General features: G+C 46.0%; 1 protein-coding gene across 1 annotated transcript in view; it reads left to right on the top strand.

The window, feature by feature from the left end:
• The window catches only part of LOC116989973 (stonustoxin subunit alpha-like), a 224,785-nt gene that overhangs the window by 58,759 nt on the left and 151,130 nt on the right, over positions 1–14,896 (top strand). The window contains exon 2 of the mRNA XM_033047528.1: positions 10,915–11,105. The gene's annotated coding sequence lies outside the window, so the exon portion shown is untranslated. The remainder of the gene's footprint in view (positions 1–10,914; positions 11,106–14,896) is intronic.

The following is a 14,896-nucleotide window of genomic DNA, read 5'->3' as shown; positions in this document are numbered from 1 at the left end:
GAAATAAATTGTTAGACCGTAACGAAATTAACTATTGTGAAATTCTGTACTGCATATACGAGTTAAATCTGGATGAAGTGACATTATCCATCTGTCAACTTGTGCTAAAAGGCAATCCTGCCCATAATACTGGGCCTGCCTTGAAGACAACTCCGGTCCCAATTCTAAGTCTGCTTGGAACCTATGTATGTTGTGCAGTATAAGTAATCACATATTATCATCTGTCTTTTAAACCAGCTCTGAATCTCATGTTTTTTCATTGTCACTTGTACAAAAACATAAGAGTAAAAGTTACCAATATGTAACTGATCCACAATCCCCTGTTTCAGGAAACCCAGACCCACCTACCTGCATTCTTACTGGTGGTCTTTTGGTAAGCCCAAAGGCCGCTGATGCGGATTCCTTTTCCCTCCTTGATTGGGGAGTAGGACTGGTAGGGTGCGTGGATTCCATGTTTCTCCTGAGCCCAGCTTGGGTCTTGGTACCTCATCATACTGAGCCTGCCTTGTAATGCAATACTGGCCATCTTTCCATACCCAGCTTTCAGGCTACCACCAGCTTCAGTGAACCGCTTATCCCCTATGGTGGTGTGGGGTGTGTTGTTGCCTACCAATGAAGCTTGCTCGTTGTTGGTACTTGATTAGTCCGACAGCTTTTGCTTCCTTCTCCTGGTTTTCCCTGAAGAGAAGATTCGGCGGCTGGTTTCATTCCCAGGATCTCGTCCTCCATGATAGCGCTGTTCCCTTGCCGGCACTTGTTGCGTGAGAACTCTGGCCCCTTCTGGCTATTCTGCCAACGGCTGGAGACCAACTCTTCTGGCAGCAAACCCTTAGTTTGCAAATACTCTTGAGGCCATATGTCTGTGCTTCAGTATGTTCATACTTTAATTTTGAGATCAGTTACCTACTGACCACTCGCACTCCCCTCCACAGAGTGAGATTCATAGGCAGCCCTGAAAACAGGTGCTGCCGCAGGCCCTGAGGATACTTGTGCTGACATGGCCCCTCCAGTGGACCTATATCAGGTATTTTGCTTTGGATCAGCTTGAAACTGACCCTGGATGCTCCTCTCCTCAGAGCAGGAGATATTAGTGCAGCCTTGAAACAGGTGCCGCTGCCTGCGGGTTCTCCATAATACCCGGGCTGATAACTCCCTCCTTTGGAGTATATCATTGTGGAGCCCCTCTCCACCAGGTGCTCCATGTGGGTTTGAACGTTTCAACAAGTTACCCATGTAGGAGGTAATCCTCTCCATCCGGAATCCTCCTGACCCGACTTGTTTGCGGGCTTTCTCCTTGCGCTCCCTTCCTCAGAACGAGAGATAAGATAGAGTTAGATAGAGCTCTAGGGGCTAGTGGAATCGAGGGATATGGGGAGAAGGCAGGCACGGGTTATTGATTGGGGAAGATCAGTCATGATCACAATGAATGGCGGAGTTGGCTCGAAGGGCTGAATGGCCTCCTGCACCTATTTTCTATGTTTCTATGTCTATCTCTGACTTAAAACTATCCACTGACTTGGCCTTCACAGCCCTCTGTGGCAATGAGTTCCACAGATTCACCACCCTCCTCACCTCTTTTCTAAGATTCTAAATTCTACCCTTTAATTCTGAGGCTGTGACCTCTGGTTCTAGACTCTGCCACCAAGGGAAACATCCTCTCCACATCCATGCTATGCCTTTCACTAGGAGGGAAGGGGTGTCATTAATATGAAGTGCGCAGAACTGGGTTCCAGTCCCTGCATTGAACATAAAGGGCTGGGTTCAGATTTACGGAGCCAAACAACATCAATAATAGTAAGATTAAACGAGAACTTACCAGTTTGAAGTTTGATCTGTATTTTATGAGGAGTTACGATGAGGGATTACGTGAAGAACCCTGCCAGGCGCATGCGTGTCATTCTTCAAAGCAGCGGTGTGGAATCACAGATAACTGTAATGACTAAACATAGTAAGATTAGAGAAGAGGTACCAGTTAAGTATATGATCTGGGTGGGAGCGGAGGGCACGTAATCCCTCATCGTAACTCCTCATAAAATACAGATCAAACTTCAAACTGGTAAGTTCTCGTTTAATCTTACTATTTTACTTCGGAGTCACGTGAGTGATTACGTGAAGATTTTAAAGCTCTGTGATTTCATGCCGTGGAACGAGTCCATGCATCACGTCTGCCTTGACTGTTGGGAGGATTGTGTTAACATAATTTGAACATGAATTCGACATTGAAATCATAAAATTTTTAACACAAGTTTATAACCCCTTTATATGGGTTTAAATTAATTTACAGAACTTAAATTGTTTCTGCAAATGTTCCAGGTTTCATTACTGGTTTATTACAAAATAATTGGAATGTTTTTCCCCTCCAGACCATCCTGCTGCCTTGAGGATTTGGTCCATTGGTACATCCAACTGTATCGCTGCCGATGTAGCTGCAGCCCTGGTGGAAAGAAATTTTTTAAATTTTAGTATCCACCCCAGCCTGTGTTTAGCAACTGTTTCAGCCATTTTGAGATGGTCTGGACCGTCACTCTTGGTGTGGTTGCTAGTGGCTGACAAAAAATGTGCCTTTTCATTGCCTCTTAGGATATTCGTTTCTCCATGTGTAACGACAGATGTTTTATTATACACAGACGGTCATCTGTTGGGTATGACCTAATTGTATATAGAGGCCTGCTGATCCCTTTTCTGTTCTGCTTACTATCTCATAAATATGAAACGTAATATTTTCTGTTGAGAAAGTCATGTTGTCCAGTCTTGTTTTTGCAGTGACTGTATCCTCTGTGCCGTGACCAATACCATTAGCATGACCGTTTTAATGTCAGTCTGTGTAAGGACAGAACTGTTGCTGGAGACCAATTCCTGAGCATCTTCAGGATTATACTCACATCCCATATATGGTACTCCTCATAGGTTTTGTACCAGTGGGTCAGTCCCAACAGTGTAATGGTCTGTCCCCTGCCATAGGTAAGTCGATAGGGCACTTCTGGCGCAGTTGATGGCATTGTAACTGAGCCCCTCATCGTAGTTGAGGCCTGCCAGATATTCCAGAACAGATGGGATGTTCATGTCTCTGATTCCATGTTTGATACCACTGGGAACCATGGTTGTGTAGGCCAATCGGGTACTACCAATTCCAGATGCAGAGTCTGTTGTATTTCCTTAATACCCGACTGATGAGGCAGGAAAGGAGGGAATGCGTAAATAAACAATTTCCCTTCCCCTCCAATGCAGCGAAAAATGCATCTGTCGCCGCTGCCCAGGGTCTGGTTCCTGTGTAACATAACTTGATAACTGGGACCTGGTGTCTGCCACTGAATTTAGTCTTCCTGGTAGATAAATGGTTGATACCAACCATCTTTCTGGAGACACCATTGCCAATTTGTATAGCCAGATTGTCACATGATGTCGATTTGTTTCCACCCTGTGGTTAATGTATGCTACCACGGTGGTATTGGTATTGGTGGCTCCGCACCCAATTGTACTGGCATCAGTTTGTAGTACCATGGAAAGGTTACTGACAATGCTTGGATAGGAACAAGGCCAGAGTTATCTATCCACCATTTTAGTTCCATTTTAGCCTGATTGGTAGTTTCACAGATCTGTCAAAGTGACCTGCATAATTTAGAGTGCTTGTATTTTGCTCTCTGTATGTTTTGGCAATGTAGAGGTCCAAATTGTGTGGCTGGAAAGGCAGCCATCATTATGCCAATTACTTTAGCTACCAATCTGATGGATGGTTTGCTGATGTCAATGAGGTTATTATAAGCCTCTATTAAATCTGTAGCCTTTCCCTTTGGCAGAGTCACCGACATGTGAACTGAGTCAATGGTGAAACCCCAGGTAGTCCATAGTAGTGGGAGACGTTAGTTTAGATTTAACTGGATGAAATGAATCCTAGTTCCCAAAATAACTTTTTTGTGGCTGTTACAGTTTGTTTGGCCAATTCCAAAGTTTTTGCCTATTATGAGTATGTCATCTAAATATGCCATGACCATGTGTATACGTTTCGGTAGAAACGCTTGGGCTGGTTTCAAATTTTTTTGTGAACAGCCTGGGCTGATGATAACCCATTTGGCAGTGCTTTATACTGCTAGAGTTGTCCCATCCAGTTGAATTTAAGTAACATCTGTGGTCACCTCGTATAGGCACTGAATAGTAAGCATCTTTTAAAATGATGCTGGCCATTGAAGTAACCTTTGGGAATTAATTGTTAAGCAGTAAGAAAGGTATCTATTTTGTCAGATCTATGATAATGCGACGACCATCATCTTTTTGTTTTTGATAGATATATTGGACACGAATTTTAATGGTTCATGTTGAGTTTTCTCAATTACACCTTTTATGTAAAGCCGCTTCAGTTCAGCTGCGCTTTTGATTTCCTTTATCAGAAAGCACGAACATTCGGTTCAGTATATGTTGAACTGGAGGGCTGTACTTGTGTATAAACTCTGTTGTATATCCCTGGATACTGCTTAAGATGTAGATATCGGTTGTTATCATGCTCCATGCATTCAGCAGAGAGTGTAATCTCCACCCAATCTCCGTGCCCACTGTTTGTAAGGAACCAGACCCACCTACCTCCATAGTTACCAGTGGCAGGTTTACCTTTTTGTAGGTTCTTCGCTGTTGTAGCGCTGGGGTCTGGATTTACGGTTTGGTTGGCGTTGGGGGTCCCGCATCTTCTAGGAAGGCCGGCCTGGGTCATGGCCTAAAAAGACTCATGTTTTGGGTCCCGGTCCTTCGAGCTTTCACCAATTCTGCTGGTGGGTGCGTGGGGGTGCTGTCGTTAGCCGTTGTGGGTTCCTGCACCCCCTGCACTCTCTTCTGCGGACCCCTCTTCCAGGTCAGCCCAGAACTGACCCGCAGTGCTCCCCTCTGATGGGGTAGAAGCACTGTGCAGCCCTCAAAGAGGTACTGCTGTGGGTTTATCATAGGGCCCACAGTGACCCGACTCCATCTCCCGGAGTCTGTCACGTTGAAGCAAAGCTCCATACACCGCTTCTTCCCGCTCCAGCGCTCTCGGGCGCTGGCCGCCGGCGGTTATTCAAAGTCGGACTCCTCTGAGTCCACGACCTTGTTTGTTTTGTGTCTAGCCTTTCCGCCCGGCCGCGTGTATCTGGCCGGTGCGGAGGCGACATCGGGCACAGCTGATCCCACTACGGGTGATCCAAGTGCCGCTGGCTGCTGCTGGCTGCCCGCTGCTCCACGGTCCTCCTCCAGCTTTGTCCTTACTGTCCTTCCGTGGAGTGGATATGGCCGGTGTGGAGGACATCTGGCACAGCCCGTTGTTTCTGCACCTGCAATCAGCATAGAAATGCAAAAAAGACCGCAGCTCTTACCTGCAGGTCCAAGTTTAAATCGTTGCTACGGGTAAGCATCATTCTACCCCGTCTGCTGCCGTTAATGACTGGTCAAGTCAACGGCCCATTTGAATGGTCTCCCGCCCGGCTGTGGTGTTCTGGCCGGCGCGGGACCAAAAGTCGGCACTGCTCTCCTTAAAACGGGAGATAAACGTGCCTTTGGCTGCTGCTGCCGGCTGCCTGCGACTCCGCTGTCTTCCCCAGCCAGCTTCCCTAGCAGCAATGTGGACACTCCTTTGTCCAGCTTTCCCTCCAGTATAGACCTAGCGCAGGGAAAACATTAGTTTTGCTCCCTCTCCCACCCGGCCCGGTGCGGGAGCGAGTCGGGAGCGAAAGTCGGGTACAGCTATTCCCATTATGGGAGCCGATTCCGGCCGCAGCTGTAGTCCCCTGTTGCGCTTACTCCACCTGGCTTAGCCACGGCAGGAGCGCAATCTCCTTTTGTCCCCTAATATTAAAAAGGGGACAGAGCACAAATACAACCCACTGTCTTTGTGGGTTGTTGGCTCCGATTTCCTCCACCCGTTTGGGGTGAAGTTTGGCACTCGCTCCCGTTATGGGAGATAGTGGTGCCGACGTCCGTTGCTGGCTGCCTGCTGCTGTTCAGCGGCAGCTCGGCAGCCTTCCTGCAATCAAGAAAAAAGGTAAGGAAATCTCTTACCTGTGTTGCTGGTTCTCAACCTGCCGTTCGGGAGGAACGTCCTTCCTCCCGCTGTGATTTCCGCAGCCCCACGGACCCATGTAGCGTCCACGGGGCTGTTGTCCGAGTTTGTCGGACTGACGGCTCCGGAGTACTCCCTTGGAGCTGAAGACGCACGGACTCCCGCTAAGGGAGACTGTCGTGCCACTGGCCGTTGCTGGCTGCCTGCTGCTTGCAGACTCCTCCCCCGCCAGCTTTCAACAGCCTTCTGTGGAAAAAAAGGTAAGTAAGGAACGAAGTTCCCTTACCTTACTGTTGCAGGTTCGAAACCCTGCCGGTCGGGAGGAACGTCCTTCCTCCCGACAATGACAAGTTGCAATGCGTGTAGCGCAATGACACGCATGCGCCTGGCGGGGTTCTTCACGTAGTCACTCACGTGACTCCGAAGTAAAATTGTGGTAGTGTTGGCGCTTGCTTACCGAGGGTGGCACGGTGACGCAGCAGTGGCGTTGCTGCCTCACAGCGCCAGAGACCCAGGTTCGATCCTTAACTCGGGTGCTGTCTGTACTGATTTGTACCTTCTCCTCGTGACCTACGTGGGTTTTCTCCGGGTGCTCCAGTTTCATTCCACACTCCATAGACGTACAGGTTTGCAGGTTAATTGGCTTTGGTAAAAAATTGTAAATTATCCCCAGTGTGTGCGGGGTGGCATGGACTCGCTGGGCCGAAGGGCCTGTTTCTACGCTGTATCTCTAAAAGTCTAAAGAAAACTTTTATTTGAGACAATTTTAACATTTATTGTTTACTCGAGTCACAGGCACTTTCATCGTTAAGATCTTTTCCAAATTTAATAAAGTTATTAAATAAAACTTGTTCACCTTGCTGTACATGATTAGTCTTCGATGAAAATAGCCACAAACCCTGGAGTAACTCAGCAGGTCAGGCAGCATCTATGGTGAAAATGAATAGGTGACGTTTTGGGTCGGGACCCTTCTCCAGACTGAGAAACTTACATTGGCGAGACCAAACCTCGACTGGGCGATCATTTCACTGAACACCTCCGCTCAGTCCGCCTGGGCCTACCTGATCTCCTGGTTGCTAAACACTTTAACTCCCCCTCCCATTCCCACACTGATCTTTCTGTCCTGGGTCTCCTCCACTGTCAGAGTGAGGCCAAATAAAAATTGGAGGAACAGCACCTCGTATTTCGCTTGGGCAGCTTACACCCCAGCGGTATGAACATTGACTTCTCTAACTTCAATTAACCCTTGCTTTCCCTCTCTCTCCATCCCCTCCCACTTCCCAGTTTTCAAACCAGTTTAACTGTCCTCCTGATTAAATTTTATCTTTTTATACCTCGTTGCCACCTTCCCGTAGCTAATACTACATTTTCATTGGCTTTCGTCCCATTTGATCTTTCCTTTCCGACCCCGACTACGGGTGCTCTCTGTAAGGAGTTTGTATGTTCTTCACGTGACCGCTTGGTTTTTCTCTGAGATCTTCAGTTTCCTCCCACACTCCGAAGATGTACAGCTTACAGCAGGTTAATTGGCTTGGTGTAAGTGAAAATTATCCCTAGTGTGTGTAGGGTAGTGTTAATATGCGGGGATCGCTGGTCGACATGGACTCGGTGGGTCAACTGAGTTTCTGTGCTGTATCTCTAAATTAAAACTAAACTAAAAAGCAATAAACATTTTGAACATTTTTGTTTGTTTGTTTTACTGTCGTGTTTAAAAACAGACAATGATAAGCATTTTGGACTGGACAGTTAATTACCGTAGCACCCATCACCTCTGTTTCCATGCTGTATGACTCAATGCCTCCAGAGATGCTGCCCGACCTGCTAAGCTCCCAGTATTTTAATGTTCATAAGTACTAGGAGCAGAATTAGGCCATTCGGCCCATCACCATTCATCTTTTTGATCTATTTGTCTCCTACCCTATTCTCCTGCCTTCTCCCCATAATCTCTGACACCCGTACTAACTGAGAATCTATCTATCTCTGCCTTAAAAATATACATTGATGGCCTCCATAGCCCTCTGAGGCAATGAATTCCACGGATTCACCACCCTCTGACTAAAGAAATTCCTCCTCATCTTCCTAAAGGAACGTTCTTTAGTGAGGTCCTAGACTCTCCCACTAGTGGAAACATCCTCTCTACATCCACTCTTTTTTTTTTTTTTTTTTAATTTATTTATTAGAAGTAGACATATTATAAAATGTAGTTACATATTATAGTAAAAAAACTTTTCATATACATCAGTCATACATTATTTAAATTTTCCATTATTAATTACTTCTGCTTCTAGTGTTTTTATTTTTTATAGAAAGAGGGAGAAAGAGCGGGTAGAAAATTACAAATAAAAAAGAAGAAAAAAAACACAACAGAAAAACAAGGGAGGTGGAATGGGTTACCTGTTATACGTCAATGGAGATAGGTTCGTAGGTTATAAAGTATAGCTTTTCATCTGGTCCTGAGTTCAAGTTTCAGCTGGGTCCTTGTGCTGTGCCAATCTATCCCTTCAGATAGTTAATGAATGGAGCCCAAATTTTATGGAAAAGATCTTGTTTGTCCATTAAGACAAGTCTAATTCTTTCTAAGTATAGGGTCTCCGACATTTCCGTAATCCACATTTTAATTGTGGGGGTTTCTCTACATCCACTCTATCCAGGCCTTTCACTATTCGGTAAGTTTGTGTCTATCGTTGGTGTAAACCTGCATCTGCAGTTCCTTCCTGCAGATTTCCTCCAGCGGTTTGTTTATAGACAACAGGTGCAGGAGTAGGCCATTCGGCCCTTCGAGACAGCAGCGCCATTCATGGCTGTTCATCCACAATCAGTACCCCATTCTTGCCTTTTCCATATCCCTTGACTCCACTACCTTTAAGAGCTCGAAGAGTTCTATCTAACTTATCTATATCTATATTTTGTTCCAACATCCACTGTCTATTTTTCACTGCAATGTCTGAACTCTGTGGCTTTATGTGAGCTCAAACCACTGTGCGGTATCTGCTAGTTTCCTTTTCTATGTTGAGTTTTTTTTTCAGTTTAGAGATACAGCACGGAAACTGGCCCTTCAGCCAACCGAGTCCACACCGACCAGCAAACCACGCACATAAACACCACCCTACACACACTAGGGGCCATTTATATTTATGCCAAGCCAACCAACCCACAAACCTGAACGTATTTGGCGTATGGGAGAAGACTAAAGATCTCAGTGAAAACCCATGCGGTCACGGGGAGAACGTACAAACTCCGTACAGACAGCACCCATAGTCAGGATTGAACCCAGGTCTCTGGCGCTGTGAGGCAGCAACTCTACCTCTGCGCCACCGTGCTCCAAAAAAACTGATGAGGAAAGAAACTTGAGTCTCGAACGATTACTGTGGGCGTGGAGGGTGACTGAACCCACACAACTGTGTGGCACGATGGTGCAGCGGTAGAGTTGCTGCCTCACAGTGCCAGAGACCCAGGTTCGATCCTGACCACAGGTGCTGTCTGTATGGAGTTACTAGGTTCTCCCTGTGACCTGTGTGAGTTTTCTCCAGATGCTCAAGTTTTCTCCCATACAACAGACGTAATGATTTGCAGGTTAATTGGCTTGGTATAATTGTAAATTGCCCCTCGTGTGTGTAGGATAGTGTTAATGTACAGGGTGATCGCTGGTCAGTGCAGACTCGGTGGGCCGAAGGGGCCTGTTTCCGTGCTGTATCTCTAAACTAAACTGCAGTTAGCCACAAAATGCTGGAGTAACTCAGCAGGACAGGCTGCATCTCTGGAGAGAAGGAATGGGTGATGTTTCGGGTCAAGACCGTTCTTCAGAGTGAATTCACCTTCCGGACTTCATCTGTAATTTTCACATCTTACCCTTCCTTATCTCTGTGTCTCCCTCTCCCCTGACTCTCAGTCTGAACAAGTGTAGAAACATAGAAATTAGGTGCAGGAGTAGGCCATTCGGCCCTTCGAGCCTGCACCGCCATTCAATATGATCATGGCTGATCATCCAACTCAGTATCCCGTACCTGCCTTCTCTCCATACCCTCTGATCCCCTTAGCCACAAGGGCCACATCTAACTCCCTGTTAAATATAGCCAATGAACTGGCCTCGACTACCCTCTGTGGCAGGGAGTTCCAGAGATTCACCACTCTCTGTGTGAAAAGTGTCTCGACCTAAAACTCCACCCATTCCTTCTTTCCAGAATGCACCCTGTCCCGTTGAGTTACTCCAGCATTTTGTGTCTATCTTCAATGTTTACCAGCTTCTGCAGTTCCTTCCGACACAAAGTACTCAAAAGGACATAGAAACCTAGAAAATAGGTGCAGGAGTAGGCCATTCGGCCCTTTGAGGCAGCACCGCCATTAAATATGATCATGGCTGATCATCCAAAATCAGTATCCCGATCCTGCTTTCTCCCCATATCCCTTGATTCCGTCAGCCCTAAGAAAAGCAGGAGTAATTCAGCGGGACAGGCAGCCTCTCTGGAGTGAAGGAATGGGTGATGTTTCGGATTGAGACCCTTCTTCTAACTCTCTTGAAAACATCCAGAGAATTGGCCTCCACCAAGGATACTGCGTTCTGTCGCAGATAATTCAACAGATTCACAACTCTCTGGGAGAAAATGTTTTTCCTCATCTCGGTGACACTCAGGATAGTGGGACTAGTCCGAGAACTGGGGAGGAGGAGGGTGGAGGGGATGTGGGTAGAGAGAGAGGCAACGCAAGGATTACTTAAAGTTGAAGAAACCTATTACAAGCCAGCTTGCTGCATCTGGTGAGCACCGCCCTTGTTTGTGGTCACCTACTACGTGAGCGACTGTTCATTTTTTCTGCACATTAAGACCGAGAGTTAAAGTGTATTTCATTCCAATCTCCGGTGTGGAGATCACTGAAGAATAAATAACCTTTCTCTGCAGATATCGCCGCTGCCGTTGGAGTCGATTCTTGTGTTTGCTGAAAGGAGTCTTGGTACATCTCAGCTCCTAGCGCCGGGGGTTGTGTCGGTCCAGTGAGGTTCTGTGTCAGGGAGGAGCTCCAAGCAAGACCATTTGTCCCATTGCCAACGCTGCAATCCCTTTACAGCTGTAGACGGTCGCTTCTTCGATCGGTGAGTGATGCAGGTTCGTTTCCCAGAAATGGACAAGAAACGAAACATGCGGGAATCTTCAGCTAAAAGGTCTCGACCCGAAACGTCATGTTGGCGGGTGTTGGCAAGTTGGGCCGAAGGGCCTGTTTCCACTCTGTAAAATGCTATCACTCTATGACCCGAAATATCGTCTGTCCATTTCCAGATGCTGCCTGTTTCTCCAGCACTTTGTATACTGCTCATGTGTAATAATAATAATAATAATAATATCTTTTATTGTCATTGCACGTCAATGCAACGAGATTTAGTGTGCAGCTCCACTGATGTACAAGAAAGGTAAATAAATACAATACATAAATAAACAAGCTGAATTGATTGACGTGACCATCTGAGGGAGACTGTCCAAAGGGAGTGGGTGGGGGGGCACTCATTAGGGCCGGTTCAGAGCCGCTATAGCTCTTGGGATAAAACTGTTCCTGAGTCTGGAGGTTCGGGCGTAGAAGGCCTTGTAACGTCTGCCGGAGGGAAGTAGTTGAAACAGACCGTGACAGGGGTGTGATGAGTTCTTATGGATGCTGAGGGCCTTCCTGAGGCACCGCGTGTGGTAGATGCCCTCCAAGGCTGGTAGCTCTGTCCCGATGATCCGCTGCGCTCTGTTGACGACGCGCTGAAGAGCTCTCCTCCACCTCCGTGCAGCTGAGATACCACACAGAGATGCCATACGTCAGTATGCTCTCTGTGGTGCAGCGGTAGAACGTTGTCAGCAGCTGTTGGGGCAGACCAGTCTTTTTTAACGTCCTCAAGAAGAACAGTCGTTCAGGGTATCTGTACAGTGGGGGTGTGTATTCATCTGTGTGTGTGTTTTGTTTTAGTGCTAAAGGCAGGGGTTCATCCTGACCACAGCACTAACAATGGACCTTTGCCTCAGTGTACTGTAACTCCACAGGGTCACGATCAGAACTTTGCACCAGAATTAGCTGCATTTTTAGTTTAGTTTAGACATACTGCACGGAAACGGGCCCTTCAGCCCGCCAACCAGTGATCACCCCGTATACTAACACTATCCTGCACACTCTAAGGACAATTTGCAATGTTTACTGAAGCCGATTAACCTACAAACCCGCACGTCTTTGGAGTGTGGGAGGAAACCGGAGCACCCGGAGAAAACCCACACAGGTCACATGAAGAACGTGTAAACTCCGTACAGACAGCAACTGTAGATGGGGTCGAACCCGGGTGTGTGGCGCTGTACCGCTACACCACTGTGTAGTGCCGCCATTAGATCACAATCAGGTAAAGCAAGTATTGAAGGCATGTTGGGTTTTATAGCAGCAGGGCTTTGAGAGATGAGGGTACATGTTATGCGTCGGCAGGAACTGCAGATGCTGGTTTACACCAAAAGACCAACACAGGGTGCTGGAGTAACTCAGTGGGATGGACGGCATCTCTGGAGAGTGTGTAGGAAGGAACTGCAGATGCTGGTTTAGACATAAAATGCTGGAGTAATTCAGCGGGTCAGGCAGCATCTCTGGAGATAAGGAATGGGTGGCGTTTCGGGTCGAGACCCTTCTTCAGTACTTTGTTTCAATAGATTTCACTTTGTTTTCGAAATCCCCCCCAAAAAGCTCCAGTTAGAACACAGCCCCGCTTCGGTCTCTGCGTTTGTCGCTTTGGATGCATGTTTCCTTTTTAGTAACAGATCTCCGGATGGTTGTGGGGGAGATATTGATTTATAATGGTGATATCGCGTCATGCAAGGAGCCGTGAGAGGCGGGAGTATTGCATTTGTTTGACTCCGGCTCAAGCCTGCAATCATTGGTGGGCGAATATTTTCTTTACTTCAAATGTAAACTTTGTTCGGAATGAAGAAAAAAAAGATGTGCAGACAAAAATACTCTGCAAACCACTTCCGACATTCTCTATATATTTAATAGTATCACGCTATGCACCTTGTCTATAAAGAAAACACAAAGATAGACACAAAAAGCTGGGTCAGGCAGCATCTCTGGTGAAAAGGAATAGGTAGACACAAAATGCTGAAGTAACACAGCGGGTCAGGCAGCATCTCTGGAGAGAAGGAATGGGTGACGTTTGGGGTCGAGACCCTTCTTCAGACTGATGTGAGGGGAGCGGGAGGTACATAGATAAGGAAGTGTAGAATAGATCATTGTTAGTTGGGAAAAGGTAACAACCAGTGATGGAAATGGGTTTTAGGAACTAGGAGTACCATATGGTCCGTGAGACTGAGGTTGTGAAATAGGGGGTAGGGGGATTTTTTTAATGTGCGGTCATATCCATGTAAGAGTACAAGAATGCATAACTTGTTTATTGTGTAATACAGTTTATTGTGTATTATATGTCATAGCTGCTTTCTTGCATCTCTCTCTCTCTCTGTTGGCTCTAGCCATCTCTGCTTCGGTGAGGGAAGCAGGTCGGTGATTGGTCACAACGCCCCTCGGAGACTGTGTCTGATTGGCCGTTGAGTGACCAGCGCATTATGTGATTGGACACAATTACCTTGGAGACAGCGGCTTATTGGACGGGAGGAGACCGATTTGTTGATTGGACAGGAATTTTAAGGGAAGCTGATTGGTGATTGGACGCAACCCCCTTAGAGACAGCGGTTGATTGGCCGCCAAATAATCGGGCACAAAAAATTGACAAATAGGAAAACAAAAAAATCGGGATTCCGATTTAAATCTGATATAAGGTTCTGATATAAGACAACAGATTAAAAAAAATAATCTAACCCCATTAATTCACTCAAGGTGTATTATGATGTGTTCTACAGTATGAAATGTACAACAAAACTTGCACTTCCAGAGTCATCTATCGTGTTGTTTCTTCAGTGGACCACAGATTTATTTTAAGAGCAAAACATAGAGTGCTTGAGAACTCAGCAGGCCAGGCTGGATCTATGGAGAGTCCGAAGAAGGGTCTCGACCCAAAACGTCACATATTCCTACTCTCCAGAGATGCTGCCTGACCCGCTGAGTTACTGCAGCATTTTGTGTCTATCTATTGAGGGAATGGCTAGGTAACGTTTAGGGTCGGGTCCTTTCTTCAGGCATTATTTAATGGTTGGGAAATATTGAAAATTTCACTTATTTAAATATGTTGTTACGAATATAACTAGTAGTGTGGAAGAAAATTCCATGAGCCATAATTGCCACATACATACCCAAAAGTAGAAATGTAGAAAGTTACAGAGTGTAAAAAAATAGATATTACGAGCTTTGTAGTCTCCTTGTACCAATCAAACGGCAAATTCAAAATTCTATATTTTGAAAATGAGCAAAGCAAAAAGTAGCATGTTCTCTAGAAAGGCTTATCCTAACATAATTTATCGGAAGGCTGTGATTTTCAGTCAGGACGTATATATCATTCAGTCAGTGAGCTCGCGGTCCAGTCCTTCTCTATTATCCCTCTACATAAAAACAAAGTGTCAATGCCTCTTCAAGTTTGACTAATCCAACCGTAGCTTCAGTTACAGGTACAGGTGAAGGGATTTGGCATTCGGGCAACCCTATGAATTTATGTGAATTTAAATAATCCGATCCGAATCATTCAAAAGCTACAACCACAACGTGATAAATAACACTAAATAAAACTGAAGCAAATAAAGGCAAACAGAAGAACTAACCCTGAAGGAGAGAGAGAGAAAACAGCACGCATAAATTTATTCTTTTACAATTCATATAACATCCCTAAATGACGGGTACAAATTACTAAATAATATGGTGGACATTTTGCCTACCTTTGATTGATCCAACATTTGCTTCTTAAAATAGGGTGAATGACTGTATAAGTGG

The sequence above is a fragment of the Amblyraja radiata genome, chromosome 30 (assembly GCF_010909765.2).
Source record: "Amblyraja radiata isolate CabotCenter1 chromosome 30, sAmbRad1.1.pri, whole genome shotgun sequence".
NCBI lineage: Eukaryota > Metazoa > Chordata > Chondrichthyes > Rajiformes > Rajidae > Amblyraja > Amblyraja radiata.
Note: the sequence above shows the minus strand (reverse complement) of the source record. Positions and strands in the feature narration are given on the sequence as shown.